The sequence below is a fragment of the Contarinia nasturtii genome, unplaced genomic scaffold, assembly GCF_009176525.2.
Source record: "Contarinia nasturtii isolate CC-2019 unplaced genomic scaffold, AAFC_CNas_1.1 Cnas_scaffold_745, whole genome shotgun sequence".
In the NCBI taxonomy this organism is placed as follows: domain Eukaryota; kingdom Metazoa; phylum Arthropoda; class Insecta; order Diptera; family Cecidomyiidae; genus Contarinia; species Contarinia nasturtii.
In genome coordinates this window covers 359,195-374,327 of record NW_022198093.1, presented here as the reverse complement: position 1 = coordinate 374,327, position 15,133 = coordinate 359,195, and the positions used below count along the sequence as shown (strand labels likewise).

General features: G+C 35.2%; 1 protein-coding gene across 1 annotated transcript in view; it reads left to right on the top strand.

The window, feature by feature from the left end:
* The window catches only part of LOC116341543, a 148,535-nt gene that overhangs the window by 21,268 nt on the left and 112,134 nt on the right, over nt 1-15,133 (top strand). The gene's annotated exons all lie outside the window — the stretch shown is intronic.

The window sequence follows — 15,133 nt, the reverse complement described above, 5'->3', positions numbered from 1 at the left end:
TGGCCGCCTGGCAACGTGAATCGTCCGGAATGTGAAATACGAAAGTTGAACTCAATCTTGCATTCTGTGATATGAACACAAATTAATATCGTAAATTGAGAGCAACACTACTGCAAACCGGCAATATATTTATATATGAATGGAATTAAATGGTCATTTTGTCGTGCTGAGGATTGAAAAGAAAGAAAGATGAAACTGGAACCATTTATCGACTCACTGCCACATAAAAAATGTGTTAATACATTAAATTAACAAAATTTATTCATACACATTGTGTATAAATGGATACTTGTAACATACACGCGCCATTGTTGCAGCCAAATGGCCAGTCGCTGACCATTCATTACATTATTTTTTTGTTCATGGATATTCTTCGGTTTTTTATTTGTCCCCCCCCTTGAATTTACATTGATCATAATTGGATTGAAAGCGGAATCGGTGCGAATGTCGTGCAATTTTCAGCATATAGCCAAAAAAAACTCGAATTAGTCACTATTCGTGAGCAAACAATTTGAAACAATAAACGAGAGAAAATGTGTGTGTGCGTTTTTTTTTTGTATTTTGTCGTGAAATTAAGCAAATGGTTGCCATCACGGTGTCGCCGTCGCTGTCGACGAGCCCATATGCCGCGCCGCGATATAAATTCGTGTGCATATTTTTAGAATCGCCAAATAATCTGTAAATGTAGGAATAACTTGCGTGCCATTTAATATGGTTGAAGCTTATTTTCTCGATGCATTATAAATATGACATTCGTTACATCGTATATTTTGACGAAAACGAATATGTGAAGTGATTAAATATTCGTCGGACAGACGATCAACACACTTATTCACTTCAGTCGACCATTTCGCCTGTCATGGGAAACATTTCTTTCTAGTCAAAACACACAAAAATAATATAAATTCATTGAATTGCATTTCGCACGAGTTTCACATTCATTTGGTATTTTCAACAACAACGGCGACGATTAAGAACACACATCGTATCTATAAATTTTTGTAAGGAAAACAAAGAAACGAGGAAAATAAGCGGCTCAATGCAAATTAGTATAAATTTTATTTAACACACACACAAACGCGTCTCATGCTTTTTCTTTGTCCGAAATTGTATTAGCGAAAAAAGAACGTACGAATGTAATGTCGTTCTCTTCAAACAGGATGACAAGGAGTCTTGCATTTTAAATTAGCCGTGGTCGACCAAGCGTTAAGAGCATTGTGAAATATTCAAACATATAACCTATTCGTTAATATTCACAAACGTAGACACACACATGCATGTGTTCTAGCGCACGTTTACAATCAGATCGAGCATACATACATAAAAAAATTCGCGTCAAGTCGAAAATGATATCAGCTGTTTTAATAAATTATTCATACTCACATATTTGAATGTTCACTGAAAGCAGAACGGCAGGAAAAACAACAGCTGAAATGAGAATTTTTTTTTCATAAGAAGAATATGTGCAAAATGTAGCCCAGACTGACAGTCAATCCACGCTTTACACTCTCCGAGATTGTTGGTTCACTTTTGAGCGTTACACATGCTAAAATAAAGCACCAGCCAGAGAAACAAAAAACCACAAGTACAATAACAAGCGAACACACAAAGGAAGAAACGATATAAATACAATATGACATTCGTAGACGTAAATATGCAAATACGAAATGGATTCCCATTTGTCCAATATCCAAACGAATCGAGAGAGAAAAATGCCAATTTTTTTATTTGTTGTGGAATTGTGTGCTTCAACATTTGTGCAACCGCACACTTTCGTTAAATTGAATGCGCATTTCTAGATGTGTAAACAGACCACTTTCAATTTCGTCGAATTGTACGAAATAACAACAATAAAAAAAAACCGAAAATAATTTGGGTTTTTGGTCGGTCAATTTTTTTTTTGTCGCTTGCAAATCTCGATTCTCGTCAAACATTTAAATCTCGAATATTAAATAGACTACAGAGCGTTTGTGGTAAGATAACAAGTAAAAAAGCGAAATGCTGATACTACAAAAAAGGTCGAAGAAGCTATTGGCAGAAAGAGAGAACGAAAAAGAAGTCATCAAAAAAATAGAAAAGAAACTGAGACGGATTTCATAGCAGTTGCACGTTTGTCAATTAATGAATTAGCACCCGTTTTAATCCTCGTCGTCTCCGGCTCGTAATCATACTCCTAATTGATGAATCCCCTCATTAATAATAAATAGAAGACCTGTTTTCAGTTGTTGAAACTGTAATCACCGTCCAACCGCTTCAAATTGTGGATAATTTCTCTCTTATTCTCTTTTTAAATCACTGTATTTTTTTATGCATCGTCGTCTGATTTCTGTTCCAACACAAAATCAGGTTTAATCCGTGCATTAATAATAAAGTATATTTTTCAGCTGAGCATCCACTTTGTATTTGCACAGACGAAAATATGTAAACAGTTACAGTATGATTTGTTGTTCGATTAGGGTGCACACAATAAATTTGCATATGTCATACGATTTCGAGACGGTGGCGATTCTTTTTTCATCTCCCTTTTTTTTTCATTTTATTTTCGGTCCGAAGCCAAGACACAGGACACATTTTGAATAATAATTTTGCATTTTCGGCGATATTTAAATGGGGAGCCCCCAAAAATGTTCCATCCAAATTACAAAGTAAATGCTGAAATAAATTCTCTTTGTGATGCATGTGTCTACAATTGAATTTGTGTTTTTGTTATCGTTTTGATGTTAAATATTGCTTAGTTGATTTTCTGACAGGCTTCAATCAAAATTAAGATTTGGACGATGGAAAGACCCGGCCCCATAAAAGATGCTGCTATGCGGTCAATTGTCGAAATATAATTATATCGATGATGATGTTTGACAAGATTGATTACGTGTTTGTGTATGGGCCGATGCAAACGAATTTTGATTCCTAAGCCAATACGAATACAACACAATATTCACTCGCTCTGATGCCTACGGTATCAACATTTATTTTATCCTACACATTCGAGGTTATGCGGGTTGACGGATTATATGTATGTCGGGAATTTGTTTATTTACTTCCCATTCGATTATAATACGTACATCATCATCATCATCACTCAATCATGATCGCCTAAGGAGAGTCGAAAATTGAAGTTGCCGAAAATCAAATTCATAATCAAAACAAAGGAATAATCAATCCTTTTTGGGGTCGCATATGGCATTGAGTAAAGTAGAAATCATTATTTGTTGACAATACGAAGATGGATCACCGATTTTAATAATTCCGTTCGCATCGATGCGGGGAGCATTTTGACTTTTCAACCAAATCGAAATTGAATGCGTCAACCATATGGTTTGGTGCTCTCTTCCACTTTTTGTATGGCCCGTGGCATTTTGAAATCGCTTAATTCAATCAATCTATGTTTAATTATCATCACTGAAATTGCTTTATTGAAAATCTTTCAATACATCTTATAGTACATTGACAACTATGATCAAAAATGTGTTGTGACAAGCATATATTGCATTTTATACTTAAAAATATTTGAAAGCAAAACAGAAAGAAACAAAAAAAAAAATAGGGAAAAAATTGTCGTCGAGGGGACAAAATGATGACAAATCTAAAATGCATTTTTATTCGTTAAAATGGAAGCGTGACACAGAGCCGAACTTTACTGTGTAGAATGGTGCTGGTTTTATGGATAAATTGACAGAAATTTAATGTAATTTAAAATTGTTCTGTCGCCGGCCATGCATTACATTGTCTGTGATTTATATGGATAAAATGGTGTGGTGCGTGCGAATACCACCAATTTATTTCATTCAATAAAGTAATTTTTGACTTTGAAATATTTGTCATTGTCATCGTTCGTCTATTTGTTTGAGTTTTGCTAGACGCCCTGTAAAGTGCACCATTAAGAGCCCACTTTATGACACCAAACGCCCGTCCAAACTGGCTGACAACATGATAAGATGTAAATTTGATTTGATTTTATTTTATTAAATGTGATTTTTTTTTCTCGAGTACATAAATGTGCTACAATTTGCTTACAATGATGCACAAGTGACTCATTACATCGTTGATAAAGTCTTGTTAAACATTTCGATTTAGCCGGATAGATGTGCTTCTGCCTTGCATAAGTGAAAATAAAAGAAGAAAAGTATGTCCGTAATTTATTGTCGTTTAGATTTGATGGCTGGCTACTTACATCTACATTGTAATTTCATTTACTTTATGAAAGAGAAAGAAAGAGAGAGATATTCTTAGCACCGCTTTAGGCACTTCATTTTATTATATAGAGCGCTTATTTTGTCATTCGCTTGAATTGTAAATGCGTTTTATTTCTTCATTTTGTTGACTTTGTTTACATTTTGCTTGTTATAAAATCTGCCATAATTTATTTTTATACATTTCTTCCGCTCGATTCGAGATAGTAATTGGGTTTTTCATCGAACCGAAAATGGAACTAACTATGAAAAAAAAATGATGCAAAACAATGTAAATTCCGAGAAAATTCAACACAAACGATATGATAAGCCAATTTTTCTTACACTTTATATCGCCCTTTATTCATTCGCATTTCATCGAAGTAATTGTGTTCGTTCGTGGATAAGTAAATCAGCTAAAGATTACTTATGTCGTACGTCAGTGGCAATACGATAATATCATCATCCGTCTCATTCTCTTTTTTTTTATCGAATATATGTATTTATTTAGATAGTTGATAGTCAAAAATCACAAATTGTTTTCACTATATTTCGAGATAACAAACAAAAAAAAAATTCCAACCGAACGAATGACCCATTTTATTACATTTGATATGGATAGAAACAGTAAAAAAAGGTGTTGATGTTTACAAATTGGATAAAGGAAGAGAGAGAGAGAAGAGAGTCTCCCAAACAATCTAATGGATGGAAGAAACCATAGCACTTTTCGAGATTTCGTCTCATGTGGGCTCGTAATGGTTTTCGTAGTAAAAATCATATGATTCGTTTATTTTACTACATCTATGATTCGTTGGGTATGTAAAAAGAGTCGTGATGTATCGCATGTGTGTGGTTTATGTGTATGTGGTGTTCGATGCCTTTTTGCCATCTACTTTTGCTTTGGCTTTATATTATGGAACACATATGCAAGCCATTTTTGGTTCTTTATCCATTTATACTCCATTTATGTATACGGATATACACTTAACCTGTGTAAACAACGTCGACGTACGTAGGCTAGACACATGGATTTTTGCAATGAAAACCGTAGGTGATGAATGGAGTAATCGTAGCATGCATACGATACGCTACGATACGATGTCAGTAATATTCAAGCGAAATCTATTTTCATATTGAATAACACATTAACTCTAGCCCATCGACACACACACACACACACTAACATTAGCACAATGACTCACCAACACTAAAATCGATACACACACTCATTGAGAGCGGCCAATACAACTTTTTCAACTCTTTCAATTGACTCGGTCACGGTGTTGCTTCAATGTTCCTCACCGTTTTTTTTTTGTTTACATTTCTATCTCTGACTTTCATGTGGCTTCATGTGGTTTTTTTTGTATTTCAGTATCATTTGTTATTATTAAATAGGACGATGTGAGTGAATTTGATTCAAAGCCAATTAAATCCATTCGATAATGTATTTGCATTGTAATCAATTCCTTGTAATCTTCATTTTGTCGAAGAGTCTCTACAAAATCAAAGTGCTTTCATTAGTTTAAGCCAAATTATATTTGCCATACTCTTCATTCTTTGTCATCGACATAAAATTGATGAAATTACACTGCAGATATATATAATTCTTTCTACCCAATGCTCAAAGGCAATGAAAAGATATATAAAAGGTTTACGATCTAATTTTCCACGAATATGTGTATATATATTTCAAAGGGAATTTCCCATATTTTCAAAAGTCCCATAAATAAAATTGTGGAATGCAAGTAAATGGTGATGATGACGATGAGTATAATATATGAAGTAGTATAAGAAAGATCCCGTCAAAATGAACGAGTTTAATTAGAAAATCTTTCCGAAAATTCATAAACGAAGTGTTTATGGTGGCCAGTTAAAATGTTGAATGCGAAATGTAAGAGCATGAACAAAAGGCATATAAATACCAATTCGCCCGCCTTTCAATCCGCCAGAGCATCGATGAGTGCAGTACATAAATAACATTAAAGTAAGAATAAGCGCGTCGACTAATCCACACGGATGCTCTCTTAAACTCCTCTCTCTCTCTCTCTCGCGCGCACACACATGCACGCATTCTATACCATACAGGATTCGCACACAGGAATCGCTTGAAATGGGCTGTATGCGAATAACGCAATAAAGTTACAAATAACTCTGAAACCGAAAGGAAACGCTTTGGCGAAACGAAATTAAGAAGTTGATTAATAGAGGAGTAAACAAAGGCATAAAAGAAAACAAATGTACAAATACATTTTTACATCACGACTGACGAGAGAGGGAGCGCGGGAGAGAGAAAAATGTGAATAAAGAACGTTCACATAATTCACTGAGTGACAGAATTATTGCGATTATTCACACGGCATTTGTGATGGCTTATTGATGGGCTACTCGACTACTTTACGTAACGCAATTCATATCTTCTCTTTTTTTCTCCAACGATTTGTCTGACAAGGTTATGCCGTTAAATGCTCATAAATGTGGCGGCCACGGCAACGGTTGTAAATCATGTGGCATTGAATGTGTGAGCTCCGAACGCATTTTCAGTTTAGAATTGATCAAGAAATATTGCAAATATTCGTGCCAAATCGTCTTTTTCATCGTGCACTCAATGTTTTTTTTTTATTGCAAGCACATCAGTGATAAAAGCGCTCACTCTTGCCACCACTTGCGCCAATTTGCGTGAGAAAATTTGCATAACAAATTGTGTACCGTATAACAAGAATCAAAATGAAATACGCTAAAAATAAAACGATGTACACTCTATAGTTGCATGGTGTGCACCTCCTTTCGCGCCGTCTTTATCACATGCACACACACACGGCGGGTCTTCAATTTCATAAACCGAGCAAAACTTTGAACAAAACAAGACAGTGAACACACAGAGAGAGAGAGGAAGAAAAAAGAAGCATATTTCACACAAAAGTTTACCTACACGTTCGGCACCGTCTTATCGTTTCTTTGTCTTTGGGCCATAAAAGTATCGCAAAAGGAAGCAACAGCGATTCCAAAATAGAAATAAAACGCTGCAAATAATCGGAAAGACCTAATTTTCCATAATATTATTTCGGTTGCATGAAAATGGAATGTGGTAAAAAAAAAACGATGAATGAATGACATTTTTTTTTGTTGCTTCTTTTACTATTTCTGCCTGGATGACTGGTTGTCTCTCTATCTACTATGCATGGCATATATGCATATGTATAAATTTTTGTTCGATGTCGAGTATTTCATGTCAAGATACAGATAACGTAATACGGTATTGAAAACAATGAACAACGGACGAAAAACCGAAAAAAAGCGCACAACAACTCAAACAATAACAAACTTTATGAAATTACAAATTTTTTTTCCCGTATAGTTATCGCAAATAACAGTAACTGTCAACGCTGTTATAGTTCGCTCGTTTTCAGAATGACATTGTTAATGGCACGGATATGTCGGAAAGAGAGACTGAACAAAATAACAGAAAAATATAAAAGGAAAAAAAAAGAACACGAAACAGAAATCGAATTGGATTTCGAAAAACTAGAGAGGAAAAAAGAAACATTTGAACAACTGATATTATTGAATATATGCAAGAAAAACTTTTTTAAATGTGATCAAAACCATTGTGCTTGCTCACACAAAAAATTGATTGAAATGCACCAACCATATGGAAAAGTGCAAGCGAGCAAACGAGAGCAAACGAACGATAAAAAAGTGGAGAGAAGATCGAACGAGAGTGAGCGTACGTGTGAGAGATAAAGACAGAAAAAGGGCTGCACAACAATCATTTACACGTAAAACGGAAAGTATTTGTTGGACGAGTTTACTAGCGCTAGTAAAGTATAAAAACGTAAAAAAAATCAGAATTTTCTCTCTATCTTCTACCCATGCCAAGCGAAATGTTCAAGCAACAACATGGGCGGCTGGTGCATTTATGATGTTTTGAGGAAAACATATATATATAAAAAAATAAACTTTAAAATCCGTGCTTTAGAATAAAATTAAATCTTTTACGACAAGCCATTAAAATGAATTATTCGTAGCTCAGTGGAACATTTCAAGGAAGTGAGATAGAAATAAAAACACGACAGACAGAGAGAAAAATCGGGAAAATTTGTATCAAATAGACCGAATGAAGAGCGTGAAATGATGACGGCAACAGCGTCGTCCAAAGTTGATAGAATTTATAATATTGAACATGATAAAAGATTGACGATAATTAAAAACACTGTACACTGTATGTTGGTACATTTTGATGGATGACAAACAGAATGCAACAGCTTCAGAACGAAAGTAAATTATAAATAATATATATTTTATGTTTTTGGGGTGAAAATGAAATAAATGAAGCATAAGTTATTCGCACATATAAGAGCGATAGTAAAAAAAATTCGGCCATAAAATGTTCTGAAAAGTAATTCACTGTTTGGATCCATAATATATTCCTTCTGGAATGTAAAAGTGTTTGCTTCCCTCTTATGCTCGACTTATTAAAGCCGAAAACTTTTACGTTTCTCAATTTTCTGCATCGCTAAAAATGTATACACATACACTTTTTTTGGTTCCCTTCCTCTCTCTCTCTTTCTCTTTTTCCATGCACTCTACCATACGGTCGAATCGAATGTTGTCATCTTCAGTCACGAAATCGACGGTGATTGTTAGCTTATCGATTTGTAGTAAAATTGTTAATGAACAGCAATCGAGAGTGCCTAAGTATTGACGGGCTGCAAAATGAGTATGTGAACGATAATTTAGTTTGTAACCGTTTGTCACATAAAAACAAAGCAATAAAAATCAAAATCATTGATTACCATTCATATATAGACGTACGAGAGACGCACGAAAATACTCTCTCGGCCACATTTCAATGTTGTGAGAGTGCGATAAATTCATTCAAGTGACATCGAAATGAAATGAAAGGAAATGCAAGCAATCAGTTTGCACATACACATATGGTCATGGCAAAGTTGCGCTTCGTTGTTTCGGAATAGAATGAATGATGACATAGATATTGATGGCTTTATTTTACGATCTGTTTTATATTTTGCTCTTGCTCTCTCTCTCTCTCTCTCTCTCTCTCTCTCTCTCTATGCACATTCATTTTGAATTTAAGCGCATCAACGCGCACCGGTAAATGCCTAAAACGTAACGTATATATTGATTTCTGCACGCTCAAGTGTGCACTTGAACAAATAACGTTGAACAAAAACTGCAATGATCATTGAAAACGAAAGAGTGAAGTACAATTCACGATAAACATTTCATTGCTTGTCGTAAAAAAAAAGAATACCTTTTTTTTGTGTGTGCCGTTGAACAAAAACAAAACGTCGAATTGTATTTGTGTGCGTGTTGAATTGCGTATCGTAGGCGAGATATGTATCGGTTGTAAAACGGTTTCGATGATACATGAATGATGCCAAGACAAGAACTCTCGTAACTTTTGCCCATCGACTGTCATGTTACGCTCACACCGTTCGATTGAGATTGCGAATAGATACGGTCAAATATCGGAAGAGTGAGATATATAGAAGACCCAAATAATAAAAATACCGAGCCGACACAAAACAACCTGCTGACAAGATGTCGAGACCGATAGAAAGCAAAAACTCACTCAGTGGAGGAAGAAGAAGAAGTAGAAAAAAACACTACTACGTCTGCACACACTTCGTCAAGCTGATATTGGACGAACAGCTGTGTGCTCAAGCCTCTTATAAACATAAAGCACACGATGAAAATCTCACATTTTTTTCCGCCGTGCATTTGTAACTATTTTTGGGTCTTTCGTGTGTTTTTTTATCGCATTTGCTCCGATTTCGTAAAAAAGAGATACACACATACACACATAGCTGACAAATTGTTTCATAGTTTATGTTTTTCTCATTGAATTATGGCTTTTCTTGATGCTTCTTCTTTTTTGTTGTTTGTTGCTATTTTATGTGTGTGTTTTTTTTGTGACAAAAAATAAGTTACCGAATCACTCGTTTATTATTTCGTAATGCAGCTCTTCTAGTGTGTACGTGCCGCTTAAAGCGTTGCCTTTTTATCACATACTCACTCATCATGCTTTCAGAAATGGCAAAGTGTCGTCGTCTCGATCCCTTACACTGTTCTATTACTTTATTACAACAGGCTTTACTTGACTATTACACATCTCTGGAGTGTTCTTTCGATGAAGTTTTCTCTCGTGTTTATTTTCATTTTTTCCTCTTCTCTCTCGCTCCCTCTCTCTCTCTCTCTCTCTCTCTCCGTAAATTCAGTCTCGGTCGCTCAGTAATTCCGATTAATTCCATTTTATTTCTTTCACTGTAATTTATGTTCTGTCCCGCAATTGTTGTGCATTGCCTTCGAAATGAATCAGCTCAGTGTCTTGGTCGGGCTCTTTTTTCTTCGGTGCTTTTTTTCCTTCTTCTTCTTCTTCAGAAAGTGTTTCATTTCATTTGATCAATTTAGAATTTTAAGCGAATAAAATAAATGTACTTTTTATTGAGTTTAATTGAAATGCCTGTAAACAAGGTGATAAATCCATGTTAATTGCTTTCCTCTTTACCTTTGCCCATTGCGTCCGAACGCGACATTTTAACAACGACAGCAAAAAAAACTACAGAAAAAAAGAAAACAACACTTTATGTCTTTTCTTGTAGTATTTTTTTTCGGTTGTTTTTGTTGTTTTTATTTTCTATGTTCGTTTACTTTGTTTTATGGCCGAACGCACGATGAGATGGCATATTTATCATGAGGATTGTCACATTGTCGACTTCATCACAACTTCTGTTTTTTTTTTTGTATTTGTGTCTTCGTTCACGTCTTGCGTACAAATTATACAATGTGGTTCAAATGTGTCGAATGAAAAATTAATGTATCCTAATGCAATCAACGATGGTCACGTGTACTTGTTGTCATTGTAATCAATCACACAAAAGCTTGTTTGTTACAATAGACGGCGACCGACAGAAGAAAAAAAAAGGACCGAAAATTATATAGTACATTGGAAAAATGACACATCGTTATTTCATATATGCAACACACATCCGAAGACGAAGTGGTCGTCAAAAGGTATATGTGCGTCATTTCAATTCCAGATGTGTGTGTGTGCCTGCGTTGAATTGAGTGTCATTAGAGAAGAAAAGCGTTAAATGTCTCTACACTTTCCTCATTAAAAAGATTACTTAACCGAGCATAATATCACGCCCTGGCAACGCCACTAACATTGTAAGTTTACTGAATATCGTTAGCGGTTTTCCTTAACTTAAACATAACAATGCACATGAGCTCTTATAGCCATTTATTCATCACAACAATATGCATCTATTTTTAACGATGCATCATTTTAAATGAACGCGTAAAACCGAACAAAGATGGTTTGTAGAACGATGCCGCGAGAAGTGTTATTCGAATCCAATGTGCGGGGCACGGTGTGTGTGTGTGTGTGTTGTCGAATTTTTCGTTTTTGTTTGTGGAATTGAATAATTAGACGTTGGCGTGTGTATTGGCTCAGAATTGACCACATGACGATGATGCATAAAACGTGCTTGATCGTATTCAAGTTTACCATGCACATCGACCAAATGTTAATCATTGTTTATTTTAAACATACAAAGTCGTTTGCACACGTTTCATTTATGCGTTTGGATGCATGTAGCGCGACAAATGTTTCGACTTTGGTTCAATAGCCAACTCTATTTTATTTTTCTTGTTCTCTCTATTTCGTTTATTTGTCGTGTGTTGTTCATAATTCGTAATATTTTGTTTCTCGCGTTCCTTTTTTCCGTTCATTGTTTCAACTTAAATTGTTGGTCGGACTATGACACAGTTATGTTTGATGCAATACAAAAATAGTTCATGATTCATGTCGTGTGATCGTAATGTTTACGCTGCAAATTGACCAAGCCATATTCAGTGGCGCACATGTTAAAATTGATTGAAAATGTTCGGTCGTTTGGTTCTCACAACTCTTGTAGCATTGGTGCTGGTGGTGGTGGTGGTGTGTGTTTTTTTTTCTTCCTCTCGTTGATTTCATTTTACGATCATTTTGTGAGCAAAAAATAATGAGCATTCAATCGCCTAGCTAAAACCATATCGCAACAAGAGCACTTCAACCCACTCGGATGCAAATATTATCGCATTTTCGATTGCATGAACGACAGAATAACTATATATTTACTATACATGGAGCGCCTCGCGCGCATTCTATTCATATATTCAAATATTGCCAGCAGCATATGTATTTGCGTGTGTTTATTTTATTTTTGGCCTTTATGTGTTTTTGCCTTTCTTGCTTTTGGTTCCGTTCTTCTTTCCACTCTCTGTCTCTCTCGCTCTCTGGTTGTTAGTGTTTGTGTGTGTGTGTGTCACTTGGGTTATTTTTTTCCCTCATTTTATTTATATCGTACTCAAATATAGAATATTGAATTCATCGCTTTGTGCTTCATGTCATTGCAAACTCTCATCGAGCCCAAGCAAATGTTCCACACATACACCGAAAAACAACATTTTACGTCATAACTTCCACATGTACATGCATATATATGCCATTTTATCGTACAAACACTGATAATTCGATACTATGAACATCGCATATTGTGTTCCACTTGCTCGCGTATATTATTACAGCCCATATGCTGTTGATGTTGTTGTCGCTGTCGTCGCGGTCGTTGTCGTCATCATCTGGCAAACTTGGTTTTACCGATGAATTTTTGAAACTGTTTTCATTTTCATGCACTGCCAATTAGTTTTTGTCACAAGTTCGTTGAAAACGGTAATCGCGCGCTCGCTTCTCTCACTCTTTGTTCATTTTATTTTTCACTCTCAACAAAATTCAGTTCACTATCATCGTTCGTTTGCATTGAGTCGTGAATTACGACAACACTTCGTTAAATTGGTGAATTGAAAGGAGCAAAAAAAGAGAAAAAAGAAATCCATTCACGAAATTCGCGCAAGCGATAAGCTCATTTGTGGTATCACAATTTCGACGAAAAAAAAAATTTGTAGCGATACAAAACATTTGGAAATTTGCTAGTTAGTACATAGTATATAAAATAATATATTTTCGGTGAAATAAATTTAACTCTCAAGTTTGAAAAAGAAGTTTGCATCATTTTAATTCCGTGAACGAGCAGCTTCATTAGTGAGAACAAATTTTGTGAAGTTTCAAAACACACTGCTTTTTCGCAGCCAGCGATTTTCGTTCGGTTGTGTGTTCATTCGGATTTTTTGTTCGTGGTTCTTTTTTTTTCTCGACAGACTTTTTACTATTTTCAATTAGTACAATTAGTGTGTGCATTTGTTTTCGCTCGGTTTTGTTTGGATGTTGGTTTCATATGCTGCGCTATTTTAAAGTTCAAGAAGTTAAGACTTATTATGCGATCAGTCTCAGAGAGAAAAAGTCGAAACAAAAAAAAAACTATCTACACAATGAATCCACTGTACAACTGATTCATTAGTTAGTGCGTATGATAGCATTTGTCGAGTTATATAGAGAAAAGAAAGCGACGACAACGAAAAAAAAAAACAAAACAATTTTACGACAAACGATAATTTCATCTTTTTTTTCGTGTATGTGTCACATTGTAATAAAATGATACCAACTGTTTGGTGAGACGGCCATTAAATTTCTTCGAAAGACTTTTTTGTTGTTGCTATTTTTCTTGACTCCAAAAACCGCAACCGCTTTGAACATTTTCTTCTATTTCTCGTTGCAACAGCAACAGCTTACAAAAACCACTCTCGAATATAAATGGTGAAAATAAAGTGAAAGAAATAAATGATTTTATTGCTGCAGATTCGGTGGATGGCATCTTTGTGATCACTTAGCGAACACATAGTTGAATTGCTCAAAGATAGTAATAATATAAAGCAACCGCGTGAACCAGCTGTCTCCAAAAAAAAAAAAACAAAACAAAAACAACAACAACAACGGCAAAAAAATCGCAAAAACCCCCCAAACCATCGAATTGACTGTGTTGTTTTATCTCTGTTTGTGTGTGTTTTTTGTGCTGACTATCGTGCACCATAAACTCAGTTTGTCAGTGTAATTTGCTGCGCGTACATTTTATCATTTGGCCCAACGACTAAGCACAAGACAACCACAAACATAACATACAAATTGAATTCGAAAGCCATAATTCATTTTCGATTTTGGTTGTAAATTAATGATGTAAGTTTGATCTATCTGTAAGATAAGTCAACAGAGAATATGTTTGTGTGATAGTTTATGTATGTGTTTGTGTATGTGGTGTAAGTGGATGGAAGAGGCATGTGATTGTTTTTTGTTTCTATTCTTTATTCAATGCTGGGCCGTAGCCAAAAATACCATCGACATTATTTTTCTATTAGGTTTTGGGTTTTGTGGAATATTATGTTGAGCTGACTGTTTCTGTGCCATGTTCCATGGAATTTATAAACTGATGTCATTAACGAGTTTCTTGTGCGGTTGTGTTATTGTTTAATTTAAAGGCTATTTACTTTTGGCACACAGAACTGCTGTGTGTATGTAAACATATCAGAAATGTTTCGTGTATCGGACGTTGACTTTTGTGGGGCAGAATACATTGTATGGGTGGGTGAGCGCTAGTGTGTTTGGCCAAGGGAAAGTTCATCTTAATAAATTATCAAAAAAAAAAACAAATCCATAAATTATTCGCGTCAGTCGCACGAAAATGCGAAACGAATTGCGGGGCCCTGTATACAATGTATCCATCGAAAAGTGTTTCTTCTTCTAATGAATATAGTTTCAATGGCGGAATAGAATGCAGATAGTCATCGGTGGAATTCGACTTCCATGCGTCACAAATTTAATTACAATTACAATACGATGGTTGTTGGTTAACTCCTTTCGGTGCTACTGTAATATTTCGGTGCACCGAATTCGAATTCGGGACAGCACTGGTTCGGACAGTGAAATTATAAAATCATATCTTGTCACAACCGTACAAATCCATTATTTATTTCGGTTCGGTAATAATCGTTTTGTGGAAATTTGTTGA